The sequence below is a fragment of the Schistocerca serialis genome, chromosome 2 (genome assembly GCF_023864345.2).
Source record: "Schistocerca serialis cubense isolate TAMUIC-IGC-003099 chromosome 2, iqSchSeri2.2, whole genome shotgun sequence".
Taxonomy (NCBI): Eukaryota; Metazoa; Arthropoda; class Insecta; order Orthoptera; family Acrididae; genus Schistocerca; species Schistocerca serialis.
The window spans coordinates 509842650-509860285 of record NC_064639.1 but is presented as its reverse complement, the minus strand read 5'-3'; the positions used below and the strand labels follow the sequence as shown (position 1 = coordinate 509860285).

General features: G+C 48.5%; 20 non-coding genes across 20 annotated transcripts; all 20 read right to left on the bottom strand.

Moving 5' to 3' along the window:
• Positions 1 to 32: 32 nt before the first annotated feature.
• On the bottom strand, positions 33 to 114 carry Trnas-gcu (transfer RNA serine (anticodon GCU)). The gene has a single exon. It is a non-coding gene; the product is annotated as a tRNA-Ser (tRNA).
• Positions 115 to 937: 823 nt separating this feature from the next.
• On the bottom strand, positions 938 to 1019 carry Trnas-gcu (transfer RNA serine (anticodon GCU)). Its single transcript has one exon. It is a non-coding gene; the product is annotated as a tRNA-Ser (tRNA).
• An 822-nt stretch (positions 1020 to 1841) lies between these two features.
• Positions 1842 to 1923, bottom strand: Trnas-gcu (transfer RNA serine (anticodon GCU)). Its single transcript has one exon. It is a non-coding gene; the product is annotated as a tRNA-Ser (tRNA).
• Positions 1924 to 2745: 822 nt separating this feature from the next.
• Positions 2746 to 2827, bottom strand: Trnas-gcu (transfer RNA serine (anticodon GCU)). Its single transcript has one exon. It is a non-coding gene; the product is annotated as a tRNA-Ser (tRNA).
• An 822-nt stretch (positions 2828 to 3649) lies between these two features.
• On the bottom strand, positions 3650 to 3731 carry Trnas-gcu (transfer RNA serine (anticodon GCU)). Its single transcript has one exon. It is a non-coding gene; the product is annotated as a tRNA-Ser (tRNA).
• Positions 3732 to 4553: 822 nt separating this feature from the next.
• Trnas-gcu (transfer RNA serine (anticodon GCU)) lies at positions 4554 to 4635 on the bottom strand. Its single transcript has one exon. It is a non-coding gene; the product is annotated as a tRNA-Ser (tRNA).
• An 822-nt stretch (positions 4636 to 5457) lies between these two features.
• Positions 5458 to 5539, bottom strand: Trnas-gcu (transfer RNA serine (anticodon GCU)). The gene has a single exon. It is a non-coding gene; the product is annotated as a tRNA-Ser (tRNA).
• Positions 5540 to 6361: 822 nt separating this feature from the next.
• Positions 6362 to 6443, bottom strand: Trnas-gcu (transfer RNA serine (anticodon GCU)). The gene has a single exon. It is a non-coding gene; the product is annotated as a tRNA-Ser (tRNA).
• Positions 6444 to 7265: 822 nt separating this feature from the next.
• On the bottom strand, positions 7266 to 7347 carry Trnas-gcu (transfer RNA serine (anticodon GCU)). Its single transcript has one exon. It is a non-coding gene; the product is annotated as a tRNA-Ser (tRNA).
• An 822-nt stretch (positions 7348 to 8169) lies between these two features.
• Positions 8170 to 8251, bottom strand: Trnas-gcu (transfer RNA serine (anticodon GCU)). Its single transcript has one exon. It is a non-coding gene; the product is annotated as a tRNA-Ser (tRNA).
• An 822-nt stretch (positions 8252 to 9073) lies between these two features.
• On the bottom strand, positions 9074 to 9155 carry Trnas-gcu (transfer RNA serine (anticodon GCU)). The gene has a single exon. It is a non-coding gene; the product is annotated as a tRNA-Ser (tRNA).
• An 822-nt stretch (positions 9156 to 9977) lies between these two features.
• Trnas-gcu (transfer RNA serine (anticodon GCU)) lies at positions 9978 to 10059 on the bottom strand. Its single transcript has one exon. It is a non-coding gene; the product is annotated as a tRNA-Ser (tRNA).
• Positions 10060 to 10881: 822 nt separating this feature from the next.
• On the bottom strand, positions 10882 to 10963 carry Trnas-gcu (transfer RNA serine (anticodon GCU)). Its single transcript has one exon. It is a non-coding gene; the product is annotated as a tRNA-Ser (tRNA).
• An 822-nt stretch (positions 10964 to 11785) lies between these two features.
• Positions 11786 to 11867, bottom strand: Trnas-gcu (transfer RNA serine (anticodon GCU)). Its single transcript has one exon. It is a non-coding gene; the product is annotated as a tRNA-Ser (tRNA).
• An 822-nt stretch (positions 11868 to 12689) lies between these two features.
• Trnas-gcu (transfer RNA serine (anticodon GCU)) lies at positions 12690 to 12771 on the bottom strand. Its single transcript has one exon. It is a non-coding gene; the product is annotated as a tRNA-Ser (tRNA).
• An 822-nt stretch (positions 12772 to 13593) lies between these two features.
• On the bottom strand, positions 13594 to 13675 carry Trnas-gcu (transfer RNA serine (anticodon GCU)). Its single transcript has one exon. It is a non-coding gene; the product is annotated as a tRNA-Ser (tRNA).
• An 822-nt stretch (positions 13676 to 14497) lies between these two features.
• Trnas-gcu (transfer RNA serine (anticodon GCU)) lies at positions 14498 to 14579 on the bottom strand. The gene has a single exon. It is a non-coding gene; the product is annotated as a tRNA-Ser (tRNA).
• An 822-nt stretch (positions 14580 to 15401) lies between these two features.
• Positions 15402 to 15483, bottom strand: Trnas-gcu (transfer RNA serine (anticodon GCU)). The gene has a single exon. It is a non-coding gene; the product is annotated as a tRNA-Ser (tRNA).
• Positions 15484 to 16305: 822 nt separating this feature from the next.
• Positions 16306 to 16387, bottom strand: Trnas-gcu (transfer RNA serine (anticodon GCU)). Its single transcript has one exon. It is a non-coding gene; the product is annotated as a tRNA-Ser (tRNA).
• Positions 16388 to 17209: 822 nt separating this feature from the next.
• Positions 17210 to 17291, bottom strand: Trnas-gcu (transfer RNA serine (anticodon GCU)). The gene has a single exon. It is a non-coding gene; the product is annotated as a tRNA-Ser (tRNA).
• Positions 17292 to 17636: the final 345 nt, after the last annotated feature.

Below are 17636 nucleotides of genomic sequence, written 5' to 3'. Positions count from 1 at the left end.
GATCCGAAATGGGTGCTTAAGGTAAAATTCTTCGACGAGGATGGGATTCGAACCCACGCGTGCAGAGCACATTGGATTAGCAGTCCAACGCCTTAACCACTCGGCCACCTCGTCCGACGCATCGGAAACTGCGTCCCTCGCTAGTCCTTACGGAAAGAAGTCGTTTGTCGATTCGAAAACGCATCGTACTGTGGCTGGTGTTCACGCTGTAACGCCCTGCTGCAGTGCAGCTGACGAAGCTCCCACTCGTGAATCATTTAATGATGGCATCCGTCCACGTCGGTATCCGATCGGAGGAAAGTAATGGGCCCACTTACTTACTGCAGAAATAAGCACCGAATCGTCATGTAGCGTTGTCTAATGCAAATGAGAAATGTCCTGTGCATTAAGTATAACGACTACTGGAACGACGCGATTATCAGGATTCGCTACATTTATTTGTCACCTTCGATGACCTCATCGCTGATGTCGCTTTCAAGTTTCTTTCGAAGAGCAAACCACGTTCTTCGTAGCTGAATTGTGAGGCCAGAGGCTCCTGCTGTTGGCGATGGAGCCAGGCCCTATCAGATCGCTTCCGTGTATGGCGGCCGGACGGAAAGCAAACTGTCGAAAGGCGACAGTTGTGCTACAGTTGGGGGTATTATAGGCTCGATACGTTAAAATGACTGCAAGAAGTAAGCACTTAGATATGAACGAGAACGCACCGTTCCCAAACACCACCATGGTGCCAAACTTCGATTCGTTTATAGATCTTGAGATGATGTTTGATTCGAAAGACGTACGCTATCGAATTTTGTGTCCTTCCAATTGGTAGGCGGTTTAGTTTCGTATTTCTTACAGATGCTATCTGCCACCTACACGTTCCATTGCTACTACTGAGTGGCGTTTTCGCATGTACAAGGCGTGATCCGAAATGGGTGCTTAAGGTAAAATTCTTCGACGAGGATGGGATTCGAACCCACGCGTGCAGAGCACATTGGATTAGCAGTTCAACGCCTTAACCACTCGGCCACCTCGTCCGACGCATCGGAAACTGCGTCCCTCGCTAGTCCTTACGGAAAGAAGTCGTTTGTCGATTCGAAAACGCATCGTACTGTGGCTGGTGTTCACGCTGTAACGCCCTGCTGCAGTGCAGCTGACCAAGCTCCCACTCGTGAATCATTTAATGATGGCATCCGTCCACGTCGGTATCCGATCGGAGGAAAGTAATGGGCCCACTTACTTACTGCAGAAATAAGCACCGAATCGTCATGTAGCGTTGTCTAATGCAAATGAGAAATGTCCTGTGCATTAAGTATAACGACTACTGGAACGACGCGATTATCAGGATTCGCTACATTTATTTGTCACCTTCGATGACCTCATCGCTGATGTCGCTTTCAAGTTTCTTTCGAAGAGCAAACCACGTTCTTCGTAGCTGAATTGTGAGGCCAGAGGCTCCTGCTGTTGGCGATGGAGCCAGGCCCTATCAGATCGCTTCCGTGTATGGCGGCCGGACGGAAAGCAAACTGTCGAAAGGCGACAGTTGTGCTACAGTTGGGGGTATTATAGGCTCGATACGTAAAAAGGACTGCAAGAAGTAAGCACTTAAATATGAACGAGAACGCACCGTTCCCAAACACCACCATGGCGCCAAACTTCGATTCGTTTATAGATCTTGAGATGATGTTTGATTCGAAAGACGTACGCTATCGAATGTTGTGTCCTTTCAATTGGTAGGCGGTTTAGTTTCGTATTTCTTACAGATGCTATCTGCCACCTACACGTTCCATTGCTACTACTGAGTGGCGTTTCGCATGTACAAGGCGTGATCCGAAATGGGTGCTTAAGGTAAAATTCTTCGACGAGGATGGGATTCGAACCCACGCGTGCAGAGCACATTGGATTAGCAGTCCAACGCCTTAACCACTCGGCCACCTCGTCCGACGCATCGGAAACTGCGTCCCTCGCTAGTCCTTACGGAAAGAAGTCGTTTGTCGATTCGAAAACGCATCGTACTGTGGCTGGTGTTCACGCTGTAACGCCCTGCTGCAGTGCAGCTGACCAAGCTCCCACTCGTGAATCATTTAATGATGGCATCCGTCCACGTCGGTATCCGATCGGAGGAAAGTAATGGGCCCACTTACTTACTGCAGAAATAAGCACCGAATCGTCATGTAGCGTTGTCTAATGCAAATGAGAAATGTCCTGTGCATTAAGTATAACGACTACTGGAACGACGCGATTATCAGGATTCGCTACATTTATTTGTCACCTTCGATGACCTCATCGCTGATGTCGCTTTCAAGTTTCTTTCGAAGAGCAAACCACGTTCTTCGTAGCTGAATTGTGAGGCCAGAGGCTCCTGCTGTTGGCGATGGAGCCAGGCCCTATCAGATCGCTTCCGTGTATGGCGGCCGGACGGAAAGCAAACTGTCGAAAGGCGACAGTTGTGCTACAGTTGGGGGGATTTTAGGCTCGATACGTTAAAATGACTGCAAGAAGTAAGCACTTAAATATGAATGAGAACGCACCGTTCCCAAACACCACCATGGCGCCAAACTTCGATTCGTTTATAGATCTTGAGATGATGTTTGATTCGAAAGACGTACGCTATCGAATGTTGTGTCCTTCTAATTGGTAGGCGGTTTAGTTTCGTATTTCTTACAGATGCTATCTGCCACCTACACGTTCCATTGCTACTACTGAGTGGCGTTTCGCATGTACAAGGCGTGATCCGAAATGGGTGCTTAAGGTAAAATTCTTCGACGAGGATGGGATTCGAACCCACGCGTGCAGAGCACATTGGATTAGCAGTCCAACGCCTTAACCACTCGGCCACCTCGTCCGACGCATCGGAAACTGCGTCCCTCGCTAGTCCTTACGGAAAGAAGTCGTTTGTCGATTCGAAAACGCATCGTACTGTGGCTGGTGTTCACGCTGTAACGCCCTGCTGCAGTGCAGCTGACCAAGCTCCCACTCGTGAATCATTTAATGATGGCATCCGTCCACGTCGGTATCCGATCGGAGGAAAGTAATGGGCCCACTTACTTACTGCAGAAATAAGCACCGAATCGTCATGTAGCGTTGTCTAATGCAAATGAGAAATGTCCTGTGCATTAAGTATAACGACTACTGGAACGACGCGATTATCAGGATTCGCTACATTTATTTGTCACCTTCGATGACCTCATCGCTGATGTCGCTTTCAAGTTTCTTTCGAAGAGCAAACCACGTTCTTCGTAGCTGAATTGTGAGGCCAGAGGCTCCTGCTGTTGGCGATGGAGCCAGGCCCTATCAGATCGCTTCCGTGTATGGCGGCCGGACGGAAAGCAAACTGTCGAAAGGCGACAGTTGTGCTACAGTTGGGGGGATTTTAGGCTCGATACGTTAAAATGACTGCAAGAAGTAAGCACTTAAATATGAATGAGAACGCACCGTTCCCAAACACCACCATGGCGCCAAACTTCGATTCGTTTATAGATCTTGAGATGATGTTTGATTCGAAAGACGTACGCTATCGAATGTTGTGTCCTTCCAATTGGTAGGCGGTTTAGTTTCGTATTTCTTACAGATGCTATCTGCCACCTACACGTTCCATTGCTACTACTGAGTGGCGTTTCGCATGTACAAGGCGTGATCCGAAATGGGTGCTTAAGGTAAAATTCTTCGACGAGGATGGGATTCGAACCCACGCGTGCAGAGCACATTGGATTAGCAGTCCAACGCCTTAACCACTCGGCCACCTCGTCCGACGCATCGGAAACTGCGTCCCTCGCTAGTCCTTACGGAAAGAAGTCGTTTGTCGATTCGAAAACGCATCGTACTGTGGCTGGTGTTCACGCTGTAACGCCCTGCTGCAGTGCAGCTGACCAAGCTCCCACTCGTGAATCATTTAATGATGGCATCCGTCCACGTCGGTATCCGATCGGAGGAAAGTAATGGGCCCACTTACTTACTGCAGAAATAAGCACCGAATCGTCATGTAGCGTTGTCTAATGCAAATGAGAAATGTCCTGTGCATTAAGTATAACGACTACTGGAACGACGCGATTATCAGGATTCGCTACATTTATTTGTCACCTTCGATGACCTCATCGCTGATGTCGCTTTCAAGTTTCTTTCGAAGAGCAAACCACGTTCTTCGTAGCTGAATTGTGAGGCCAGAGGCTCCTGCTGTTGGCGATGGAGCCAGGCCCTATCAGATCGCTTCCGTGTATGGCGGCCGGACGGAAAGCAAACTGTCGAAAGGCGACAGTTGTGCTACAGTTGGGGGGATTTTAGGCTCGATACGTTAAAATGACTGCAAGAAGTAAGCACTTAAATATGAATGAGAACGCACCGTTCCCAAACACCACCATGGCGCCAAACTTCGATTCGTTTATAGATCTTGAGATGATGTTTGATTCGAAAGACGTACGCTATCGAATGTTGTGTCCTTCTAATTGGTAGGCGGTTTAGTTTCGTATTTCTTACAGATGCTATCTGCCACCTACACGTTCCATTGCTACTACTGAGTGGCGTTTCGCATGTACAAGGCGTGATCCGAAATGGGTGCTTAAGGTAAAATTCTTCGACGAGGATGGGATTCGAACCCACGCGTGCAGAGCACATTGGATTAGCAGTCCAACGCCTTAACCACTCGGCCACCTCGTCCGACGCATCGGAAACTGCGTCCCTCGCTAGTCCTTACGGAAAGAAGTCGTTTGTCGATTCGAAAACGCATCGTACTGTGGCTGGTGTTCACGCTGTAACGCCCTGCTGCAGTGCAGCTGACCAAGCTCCCACTCGTGAATCATTTAATGATGGCATCCGTCCACGTCGGTATCCGATCGGAGGAAAGTAATGGGCCCACTTACTTACTGCAGAAATAAGCACCGAATCGTCATGTAGCGTTGTCTAATGCAAATGAGAAATGTCCTGTGCATTAAGTATAACGACTACTGGAACGACGCGATTATCAGGATTCGCTACATTTATTTGTCACCTTCGATGACCTCATCGCTGATGTCGCTTTCAAGTTTCTTTCGAAGAGCAAACCACGTTCTTCGTAGCTGAATTGTGAGGCCAGAGGCTCCTGCTGTTGGCGATGGAGCCAGGCCCTATCAGATCGCTTCCGTGTATGGCGGCCGGACGGAAAGCAAACTGTCGAAAGGCGACAGTTGTGCTACAGTTGGGGGGATTTTAGGCTCGATACGTTAAAATGACTGCAAGAAGTAAGCACTTAAATATGAATGAGAACGCACCGTTCCCAAACACCACCATGGCGCCAAACTTCGATTCGTTTATAGATCTTGAGATGATGTTTGATTCGAAAGACGTACGCTATCGAATGTTGTGTCCTTCCAATTGGTAGGCGGTTTAGTTTCGTATTTCTTACAGATGCTATCTGCCACCTACACGTTCCATTGCTACTACTGAGTGGCGTTTCGCATGTACAAGGCGTGATCCGAAATGGGTGCTTAAGGTAAAATTCTTCGACGAGGATGGGATTCGAACCCACGCGTGCAGAGCACATTGGATTAGCAGTCCAACGCCTTAACCACTCGGCCACCTCGTCCGACGCATCGGAAACTGCGTCCCTCGCTAGTCCTTACGGAAAGAAGTCGTTTGTCGATTCGAAAACGCATCGTACTGTGGCTGGTGTTCACGCTGTAACGCCCTGCTGCAGTGCAGCTGACCAAGCTCCCACTCGTGAATCATTTAATGATGGCATCCGTCCACGTCGGTATCCGATCGGAGGAAAGTAATGGGCCCACTTACTTACTGCAGAAATAAGCACCGAATCGTCATGTAGCGTTGTCTAATGCAAATGAGAAATGTCCTGTGCATTAAGTATAACGACTACTGGAACGACGCGATTATCAGGATTCGCTACATTTATTTGTCACCTTCGATGACCTCATCGCTGATGTCGCTTTCAAGTTTCTTTCGAAGAGCAAACCACGTTCTTCGTAGCTGAATTGTGAGGCCAGAGGCTCCTGCTGTTGGCGATGGAGCCAGGCCCTATCAGATCGCTTCCGTGTATGGCGGCCGGACGGAAAGCAAACTGTCGAAAGGCGACAGTTGTGCTACAGTTGGGGGGATTATAGGCTCGATACGTTAAAATGACTGCAAGAAGTAAGCACTTAAATATGAATGAGAACGCACCGTTCCCAAACACCACCATGGTGCCAAACTTCGATTCGTTTATAGATCTTGAGATGATGTTTGATTCGAAAGACGTACGCTATCGAATGTTGTGTCCTTCCAATTGGTAGGCGGTTTAGTTTCGTATTTCTTACAGATGCTATCTGCCACCTACACGTTCCATTGCTACTACTGAGTGGCGTTTCGCATGTACAAGGCGTGATCCGAAATGGGTGCTTAAGGTAAAATTCTTCGACGAGGATGGGATTCGAACCCACGCGTGCAGAGCACATTGGATTAGCAGTCCAACGCCTTAACCACTCGGCCACCTCGTCCGACGCATCGGAAACTGCGTCCCTCGCTAGTCCTTACGGAAAGAAGTCGTTTGTCGATTCGAAAACGCATCGTACTGTGGCTGGTGTTCACGCTGTAACGCCCTGCTGCAGTGCAGCTGACCAAGCTCCCACTCGTGAATCATTTAATGATGGCATCCGTCCACGTCGGTATCCGATCGGAGGAAAGTAATGGGCCCACTTACTTACTGCAGAAATAAGCACCGAATCGTCATGTAGCGTTGTCTAATGCAAATGAGAAATGTCCTGTGCATTAAGTATAACGACTACTGGAACGACGCGATTATCAGGATTCGCTACATTTATTTGTCACCTTCGATGACCTCATCGCTGATGTCGCTTTCAAGTTTCTTTCGAAGAGCAAACCACGTTCTTCGTAGCTGAATTGTGAGGCCAGAGGCTCCTGCTGTTGGCGATGGAGCCAGGCCCTATCAGATCGCTTCCGTGTATGGCGGCCGGACGGAAAGCAAACTGTCGAAAGGCGACAGTTGTGCTACAGTTGGGGGGATTTTAGGCTCGATACGTTAAAATGACTGCAAGAAGTAAGCACTTAAATATGAATGAGAACGCACCGTTCCCAAACACCACCATGGCGCCAAACTTCGATTCGTTTATAGATCTTGAGATGATGTTTGATTCGAAAGACGTACGCTATCGAATGTTGTGTCCTTCTAATTGGTAGGCGGTTTAGTTTCGTATTTCTTACAGATGCTATCTGCCACCTACACGTTCCATTGCTACTACTGAGTGGCGTTTCGCATGTACAAGGCGTGATCCGAAATGGGTGCTTAAGGTAAAATTCTTCGACGAGGATGGGATTCGAACCCACGCGTGCAGAGCACATTGGATTAGCAGTCCAACGCCTTAACCACTCGGCCACCTCGTCCGACGCATCGGAAACTGCGTCCCTCGCTAGTCCTTACGGAAAGAAGTCGTTTGTCGATTCGAAAACGCATCGTACTGTGGCTGGTGTTCACGCTGTAACGCCCTGCTGCAGTGCAGCTGACCAAGCTCCCACTCGTGAATCATTTAATGATGGCATCCGTCCACGTCGGTATCCGATCGGAGGAAAGTAATGGGCCCACTTACTTACTGCAGAAATAAGCACCGAATCGTCATGTAGCGTTGTCTAATGCAAATGAGAAATGTCCTGTGCATTAAGTATAACGACTACTGGAACGACGCGATTATCAGGATTCGCTACATTTATTTGTCACCTTCGATGACCTCATCGCTGATGTCGCTTTCAAGTTTCTTTCGAAGAGCAAACCACGTTCTTCGTAGCTGAATTGTGAGGCCAGAGGCTCCTGCTGTTGGCGATGGAGCCAGGCCCTATCAGATCGCTTCCGTGTATGGCGGCCGGACGGAAAGCAAACTGTCGAAAGGCGACAGTTGTGCTACAGTTGGGGGGATTTTAGGCTCGATACGTTAAAATGACTGCAAGAAGTAAGCACTTAAATATGAATGAGAACGCACCGTTCCCAAACACCACCATGGCGCCAAACTTCGATTCGTTTATAGATCTTGAGATGATGTTTGATTCGAAAGACGTACGCTATCGAATGTTGTGTCCTTCTAATTGGTAGGCGGTTTAGTTTCGTATTTCTTACAGATGCTATCTGCCACCTACACGTTCCATTGCTACTACTGAGTGGCGTTTCGCATGTACAAGGCGTGATCCGAAATGGGTGCTTAAGGTAAAATTCTTCGACGAGGATGGGATTCGAACCCACGCGTGCAGAGCACATTGGATTAGCAGTCCAACGCCTTAACCACTCGGCCACCTCGTCCGACGCATCGGAAACTGCGTCCCTCGCTAGTCCTTACGGAAAGAAGTCGTTTGTCGATTCGAAAACGCATCGTACTGTGGCTGGTGTTCACGCTGTAACGCCCTGCTGCAGTGCAGCTGACCAAGCTCCCACTCGTGAATCATTTAATGATGGCATCCGTCCACGTCGGTATCCGATCGGAGGAAAGTAATGGGCCCACTTACTTACTGCAGAAATAAGCACCGAATCGTCATGTAGCGTTGTCTAATGCAAATGAGAAATGTCCTGTGCATTAAGTATAACGACTACTGGAACGACGCGATTATCAGGATTCGCTACATTTATTTGTCACCTTCGATGACCTCATCGCTGATGTCGCTTTCAAGTTTCTTTCGAAGAGCAAACCACGTTCTTCGTAGCTGAATTGTGAGGCCAGAGGCTCCTGCTGTTGGCGATGGAGCCAGGCCCTATCAGATCGCTTCCGTGTATGGCGGCCGGACGGAAAGCAAACTGTCGAAAGGCGACAGTTGTGCTACAGTTGGGGGGATTTTAGGCTCGATACGTTAAAATGACTGCAAGAAGTAAGCACTTAAATATGAATGAGAACGCACCGTTCCCAAACACCACCATGGCGCCAAACTTCGATTCGTTTATAGATCTTGAGATGATGTTTGATTCGAAAGACGTACGCTATCGAATGTTGTGTCCTTCTAATTGGTAGGCGGTTTAGTTTCGTATTTCTTACAGATGCTATCTGCCACCTACACGTTCCATTGCTACTACTGAGTGGCGTTTCGCATGTACAAGGCGTGATCCGAAATGGGTGCTTAAGGTAAAATTCTTCGACGAGGATGGGATTCGAACCCACGCGTGCAGAGCACATTGGATTAGCAGTCCAACGCCTTAACCACTCGGCCACCTCGTCCGACGCATCGGAAACTGCGTCCCTCGCTAGTCCTTACGGAAAGAAGTCGTTTGTCGATTCGAAAACGCATCGTACTGTGGCTGGTGTTCACGCTGTAACGCCCTGCTGCAGTGCAGCTGACCAAGCTCCCACTCGTGAATCATTTAATGATGGCATCCGTCCACGTCGGTATCCGATCGGAGGAAAGTAATGGGCCCACTTACTTACTGCAGAAATAAGCACCGAATCGTCATGTAGCGTTGTCTAATGCAAATGAGAAATGTCCTGTGCATTAAGTATAACGACTACTGGAACGACGCGATTATCAGGATTCGCTACATTTATTTGTCACCTTCGATGACCTCATCGCTGATGTCGCTTTCAAGTTTCTTTCGAAGAGCAAACCACGTTCTTCGTAGCTGAATTGTGAGGCCAGAGGCTCCTGCTGTTGGCGATGGAGCCAGGCCCTATCAGATCGCTTCCGTGTATGGCGGCCGGACGGAAAGCAAACTGTCGAAAGGCGACAGTTGTGCTACAGTTGGGGGGATTTTAGGCTCGATACGTTAAAATGACTGCAAGAAGTAAGCACTTAAATATGAATGAGAACGCACCGTTCCCAAACACCACCATGGCGCCAAACTTCGATTCGTTTATAGATCTTGAGATGATGTTTGATTCGAAAGACGTACGCTATCGAATGTTGTGTCCTTCCAATTGGTAGGCGGTTTAGTTTCGTATTTCTTACAGATGCTATCTGCCACCTACACGTTCCATTGCTACTACTGAGTGGCGTTTCGCATGTACAAGGCGTGATCCGAAATGGGTGCTTAAGGTAAAATTCTTCGACGAGGATGGGATTCGAACCCACGCGTGCAGAGCACATTGGATTAGCAGTCCAACGCCTTAACCACTCGGCCACCTCGTCCGACGCATCGGAAACTGCGTCCCTCGCTAGTCCTTACGGAAAGAAGTCGTTTGTCGATTCGAAAACGCATCGTACTGTGGCTGGTGTTCACGCTGTAACGCCCTGCTGCAGTGCAGCTGACCAAGCTCCCACTCGTGAATCATTTAATGATGGCATCCGTCCACGTCGGTATCCGATCGGAGGAAAGTAATGGGCCCACTTACTTACTGCAGAAATAAGCACCGAATCGTCATGTAGCGTTGTCTAATGCAAATGAGAAATGTCCTGTGCATTAAGTATAACGACTACTGGAACGACGCGATTATCAGGATTCGCTACATTTATTTGTCACCTTCGATGACCTCATCGCTGATGTCGCTTTCAAGTTTCTTTCGAAGAGCAAACCACGTTCTTCGTAGCTGAATTGTGAGGCCAGAGGCTCCTGCTGTTGGCGATGGAGCCAGGCCCTATCAGATCGCTTCCGTGTATGGCGGCCGGACGGAAAGCAAACTGTCGAAAGGCGACAGTTGTGCTACAGTTGGGGGGATTATAGGCTCGATACGTTAAAATGACTGCAAGAAGTAAGCACTTAAATATGAATGAGAACGCACCGTTCCCAAACACCACCATGGTGCCAAACTTCGATTCGTTTATAGATCTTGAGATGATGTTTGATTCGAAAGACGTACGCTATCGAATGTTGTGTCCTTCCAATTGGTAGGCGGTTTAGTTTCGTATTTCTTACAGATGCTATCTGCCACCTACACGTTCCATTGCTACTACTGAGTGGCGTTTCGCATGTACAAGGCGTGATCCGAAATGGGTGCTTAAGGTAAAATTCTTCGACGAGGATGGGATTCGAACCCACGCGTGCAGAGCACATTGGATTAGCAGTCCAACGCCTTAACCACTCGGCCACCTCGTCCGACGCATCGGAAACTGCGTCCCTCGCTAGTCCTTACGGAAAGAAGTCGTTTGTCGATTCGAAAACGCATCGTACTGTGGCTGGTGTTCACGCTGTAACGCCCTGCTGCAGTGCAGCTGACCAAGCTCCCACTCGTGAATCATTTAATGATGGCATCCGTCCACGTCGGTATCCGATCGGAGGAAAGTAATGGGCCCACTTACTTACTGCAGAAATAAGCACCGAATCGTCATGTAGCGTTGTCTAATGCAAATGAGAAATGTCCTGTGCATTAAGTATAACGACTACTGGAACGACGCGATTATCAGGATTCGCTACATTTATTTGTCACCTTCGATGACCTCATCGCTGATGTCGCTTTCAAGTTTCTTTCGAAGAGCAAACCACGTTCTTCGTAGCTGAATTGTGAGGCCAGAGGCTCCTGCTGTTGGCGATGGAGCCAGGCCCTATCAGATCGCTTCCGTGTATGGCGGCCGGACGGAAAGCAAACTGTCGAAAGGCGACAGTTGTGCTACAGTTGGGGGGATTTTAGGCTCGATACGTTAAAATGACTGCAAGAAGTAAGCACTTAAATATGAATGAGAACGCACCGTTCCCAAACACCACCATGGCGCCAAACTTCGATTCGTTTATAGATCTTGAGATGATGTTTGATTCGAAAGACGTACGCTATCGAATGTTGTGTCCTTCCAATTGGTAGGCGGTTTAGTTTCGTATTTCTTACAGATGCTATCTGCCACCTACACGTTCCATTGCTACTACTGAGTGGCGTTTCGCATGTACAAGGCGTGATCCGAAATGGGTGCTTAAGGTAAAATTCTTCGACGAGGATGGGATTCGAACCCACGCGTGCAGAGCACATTGGATTAGCAGTCCAACGCCTTAACCACTCGGCCACCTCGTCCGACGCATCGGAAACTGCGTCCCTCGCTAGTCCTTACGGAAAGAAGTCGTTTGTCGATTCGAAAACGCATCGTACTGTGGCTGGTGTTCACGCTGTAACGCCCTGCTGCAGTGCAGCTGACCAAGCTCCCACTCGTGAATCATTTAATGATGGCATCCGTCCACGTCGGTATCCGATCGGAGGAAAGTAATGGGCCCACTTACTTACTGCAGAAATAAGCACCGAATCGTCATGTAGCGTTGTCTAATGCAAATGAGAAATGTCCTGTGCATTAAGTATAACGACTACTGGAACGACGCGATTATCAGGATTCGCTACATTTATTTGTCACCTTCGATGACCTCATCGCTGATGTCGCTTTCAAGTTTCTTTCGAAGAGCAAACCACGTTCTTCGTAGCTGAATTGTGAGGCCAGAGGCTCCTGCTGTTGGCGATGGAGCCAGGCCCTATCAGATCGCTTCCGTGTATGGCGGCCGGACGGAAAGCAAACTGTCGAAAGGCGACAGTTGTGCTACAGTTGGGGGGATTTTAGGCTCGATACGTTAAAATGACTGCAAGAAGTAAGCACTTAAATATGAATGAGAACGCACCGTTCCCAAACACCACCATGGTGCCAAACTTCGATTCGTTTATAGATCTTGAGATGATGTTTGATTCGAAAGACGTACGCTATCGAATGTTGTGTCCTTCCAATTGGTAGGCGGTTTAGTTTCGTATTTCTTACAGATGCTATCTGCCACCTACACGTTCCATTGCTACTACTGAGTGGCGTTTCGCATGTACAAGGCGTGATCCGAAATGGGTGCTTAAGGTAAAATTCTTCGACGAGGATGGGATTCGAACCCACGCGTGCAGAGCACATTGGATTAGCAGTCCAACGCCTTAACCACTCGGCCACCTCGTCCGACGCATCGGAAACTGCGTCCCTCGCTAGTCCTTACGGAAAGAAGTCGTTTGTCGATTCGAAAACGCATCGTACTGTGGCTGGTGTTCACGCTGTAACGCCCTGCTGCAGTGCAGCTGACCAAGCTCCCACTCGTGAATCATTTAATGATGGCATCCGTCCACGTCGGTATCCGATCGGAGGAAAGTAATGGGCCCACTTACTTACTGCAGAAATAAGCACCGAATCGTCATGTAGCGTTGTCTAATGCAAATGAGAAATGTCCTGTGCATTAAGTATAACGACTACTGGAACGACGCGATTATCAGGATTAGCTACATTTATTTGTCACCTTCGATGACCTCATCGCTGATGTCGCTTTCAAGTTTCTTTCGAAGAGCAAACCACGTTCTTCGTAGCTGAATTGTGAGGCCAGAGGCTCCTGCTGTTGGCGATGGAGCCAGGCCCTATCAGATCGCTTCCGTGTATGGCGGCCGGACGGAAAGCAAACTGTCGAAAGGCGACAGTTGTGCTACAGTTGGGGGGATTTTAGGCTCGATACGTTAAAATGACTGCAAGAAGTAAGCACTTAAATATGAATGAGAACGCACCGTTCCCAAACACCACCATGGCGCCAAACTTCGATTCGTTTATAGATCTTGAGATGATGTTTGATTCGAAAGACGTACGCTATCGAATGTTGTGTCCTTCTAATTGGTAGGCGGTTTAGTTTCGTATTTCTTACAGATGCTATCTGCCACCTACACGTTCCATTGCTACTACTGAGTGGCGTTTCGCATGTACAAGGCGTGATCCGAAATGGGTGCTTAAGGTAAAATTCTTCGACGAGGATGGGATTCGAACCCACGCGTGCAGAGCACATTGGATTAGCAGTCCAACGCCTTAACCACTCGGCCACCTCGTCCGACGCATCGGAAACTGCGTCCCTCGCTAGTCCTTACGGAAAGAAGTCGTTTGTCGATTCGAAAACGCATCGTACTGTGGCTGGTGTTCACGCTGTAACGCCCTGCTGCAGTGCAGCTGACCAAGCTCCCACTCGTGAATCATTTAATGATGGCATCCGTCCACGTCGGTATCCGATCGGAGGAAAGTAATGGGCCCACTTACTTACTGCAGAAATAAGCATCGAATCGTCATGTAGCGTTGTCTAATGCAAATGAGAAATGTCCTGTGCATTAAGTATAACGACTACTGGAACGACGCGATTATCAGGATTCGCTACATTTATTTGTCACCTTCGATGACCTCATCGCTGATGTCGCTTTCAAGTTTCTTTCGAAGAGCAAACCACGTTCTTCGTAGCTGAATTGTGAGGCCAGAGGCTCCTGCTGTTGGCGATGGAGCCAGGCCCTATCAGATCGCTTCCGTGTATGGCGGCCGGACGGAAAGCAAACTGTCGAAAGGCGACAGTTGTGCTACAGTTGGGGGGATTTTAGGCTCGATACGTTAAAATGACTGCAAGAAGTAAGCACTTAAATATGAATGAGAACGCACCGTTCCCAAACACCACCATGGCGCCAAACTTCGATTCGTTTATAGATCTTGAGATGATGTTTGATTCGAAAGACGTACGCTATCGAATGTTGTGTCCTTCCAATTGGTAGGCGGTTTAGTTTCGTATTTCTTACAGATGCTATCTGCCACCTACACGTTCCATTGCTACTACTGAGTGGCGTTTCGCATGTACAAGGCGTGATCCGAAATGGGTGCTTAAGGTAAAATTCTTCGACGAGGATGGGATTCGAACCCACGCGTGCAGAGCACATTGGATTAGCAGTCCAACGCCTTAACCACTCGGCCACCTCGTCCGACGCATCGGAAACTGCGTCCCTCGCTAGTCCTTACGGAAAGAAGTCGTTTGTCGATTCGAAAACGCATCGTACTGTGGCTGGTGTTCACGCTGTAACGCCCTGCTGCAGTGCAGCTGACCAAGCTCCCACTCGTGAATCATTTAATGATGGCATCCGTCCACGTCGGTATCCGATCGGAGGAAAGTAATGGGCCCACTTACTTACTGCAGAAATAAGCACCGAATCGTCATGTAGCGTTGTCTAATGCAAATGAGAAATGTCCTGTGCATTAAGTATAACGACTACTGGAACGACGCGATTATCAGGATTCGCTACATTTATTTGTCACCTTCGATGACCTCATCGCTGATGTCGCTTTCAAGTTTCTTTCGAAGAGCAAACCACGTTCTTCGTAGCTGAATTGTGAGGCCAGAGGCTCCTGCTGTTGGCGATGGAGCCAGGCCCTATCAAATCGCTTCCGTGTATGGCGGCCGGACGGAAAGCAAACTGTCGAAAGGCGACAGTTGTGCTACAGTTGGGGGGATTTTAGGCTCGATACGTTAAAATGACTGCAAGAAGTAAGCACTTAAATATGAATGAGAACGCACCGTTCCCAAACACCACCATGGTGCCAAACTTCGATTCGTTTATAGATCTTGAGATGATGTTTGATTCGAAAGACGTACGCTATCGAATGTTGTGTCCTTCCAATTGGTAGGCGGTTTAGTTTCGTATTTCTTACAGATGCTATCTGCCACCTACACGTTCCATTGCTACTACTGAGTGGCGTTTCGCATGTACAAGGCGTGATCCGAAATGGGTGCTTAAGGTAAAATTCTTCGACGAGGATGGGATTCGAACCCACGCGTGCAGAGCACATTGGATTAGCAGTCCAACGCCTTAACCACTCGGCCACCTCGTCCGACGCATCGGAAACTGCGTCCCTCGCTAGTCCTTACGGAAAGAAGTCGTTTGTCGATTCGAAAACGCATCGTACTGTGGCTGGTGTTCACGCTGTAACGCCCTGCTGCAGTGCAGCTGACCAAGCTCCCACTCGTGAATCATTTAATGATGGCATCCGTCCACGTCGGTATCCGATCGGAGGAAAGTAATGGGCCCACTTACTTACTGCAGAAATAAGCACCGAATCGTCATGTAGCGTTGTCTAATGCAAATGAGAAATGTCCTGTGCATTAAGTATAACGACTACTGGAACGACGCGATTATCAGGATTCGCTACATTTATTTGTCACCTTCGATGACCTCATCGCTGATGTCGCTTTCAAGTTTCTTTCGAAGAGCAAACCACGTTCTTCGTAGCTGAATTGTGAGGCCAGAGGCTCCTGCTGTTGGCGATGGAGCCAGGCCCTATCAGATCGCTTCCGTGTATGGCGGCCGGACGGAAAGCAAACTGTCGAAAGGCGACAGTTGTGCTACAGTTGGGGGGATTTTAGGCTCGATACGTTAAAATGACTGCAAGAAGTAAGCACTTAAATATGAATGAGAACGCACCGTTCCCAAACACCACCATGGCGCCAAACTTCGATTCGTTTATAGATCTTGAGATGATGTTTGATTCGAAAGACGTACGCTATCGAATGTTGTGTCCTTCTAATTGGTAGGCGGTTTAGTTTCGTATTTCTTACAGATGCTATCTGCCACCTACACGTTCCATTGCTACTACTGAGTGGCGTTTCGCATGTACAAGGCGTGATCCGAAATGGGTGCTTAAGGTAAAATTCTTCGACGAGGATGGGATTCGAACCCACGCGTGCAGAGCACATTGGATTAGCAGTCCAACGCCTTAACCACTCGGCCACCTCGTCCGACGCATCGGAAACTGCGTCCCTCGCTAGTCCTTACGGAAAGAAGTCGTTTGTCGATTCGAAAACGCATCGTACTGTGGCTGGTGTTCACGCTGTAACGCCCTGCTGCAGTGCAGCTGACCAAGCTCCCACTCGTGAATCATTTAATGATGGCATCCGTCCACGTCGGTATCCGATCGGAGGAAAGTAATGGGCCCACTTACTTACTGCAGAAATAAGCACCGAATCGTCATGTAGCGTTGTCTAATGCAAATGAGAAATGTCCTGTGCATTAAGTATAACGACTACTGGAACGACGCGATTATCAGGATTCGCTACATTTATTTGTCACCTTCGATGACCTCATCGCTGATGTCGCTTTCAAGTTTCTTTCGAAGAGCAAACCACGTTCTTCGTAGGTGAATTGTGAGGCCAGAGGCTCCTGCTGTTGGCGATGGAGCCAGGCCCTATCAGATCGCTTCCGTGTATGGCGGCCGGACGGAAAGCAAACTGTCGAAAGGCGACAGTTGTGCTACAGTTGGGGGGATTTTAGGCTCGATACGTTAAAATGACTGCAAGAAGTAAGCACTTAAATATGAATGAGAACGCACCGTTCCCAAACACCACCATGGCGCCAAACTTCGATTCGTTTATAGATCTTGAGATGATGTTTGATTCGAAAGACGTACGCTATCGAATGTTGTGTCCTTCTAATTGGTAGGCGGTTTAGTTTCGTATTTCTTACAGATGCTATCTGCCACCTACACGTTCCATTGCTACTACTGAGTGGCGTTTCGCATGTACAAGGCGTGATCCGAAATGGGTGCTTAAGGTAAAATCCTTCGACGAGGATGGGATTCGAACCCACGCGTGCAGAGCACATTGGATTAGCAGTCCAACGCCTTAACCACTCGGCCACCTCGTCCGACGCATCGGAAACTGCGTCCCTCGCTAGTCCTTACGGAAAGAAGTCGTTTGTCGATTCGAAAACGCATCGTACTGTGGCTGGTGTTCACGCTGTAACGCCCTGCTGCAGTGCAGCTGACCAAGCTCCCACTCGTGAATCATTTAATGATGGCATCCGTCCACGTCGGTATCCGATCGGAGGAAAGTAATGGGCCCACTTACTTACTGCAGAAATAAGCACCGAATCGTCATGTAGCGTTGTCTAATGCAAATGAGAAATGTCCTGTGCATTAAGTATAACGACTACTGGAACGACGCGATTATCAGGATTCGCTACATTTATTTGTCACCTTCGATGACCTCA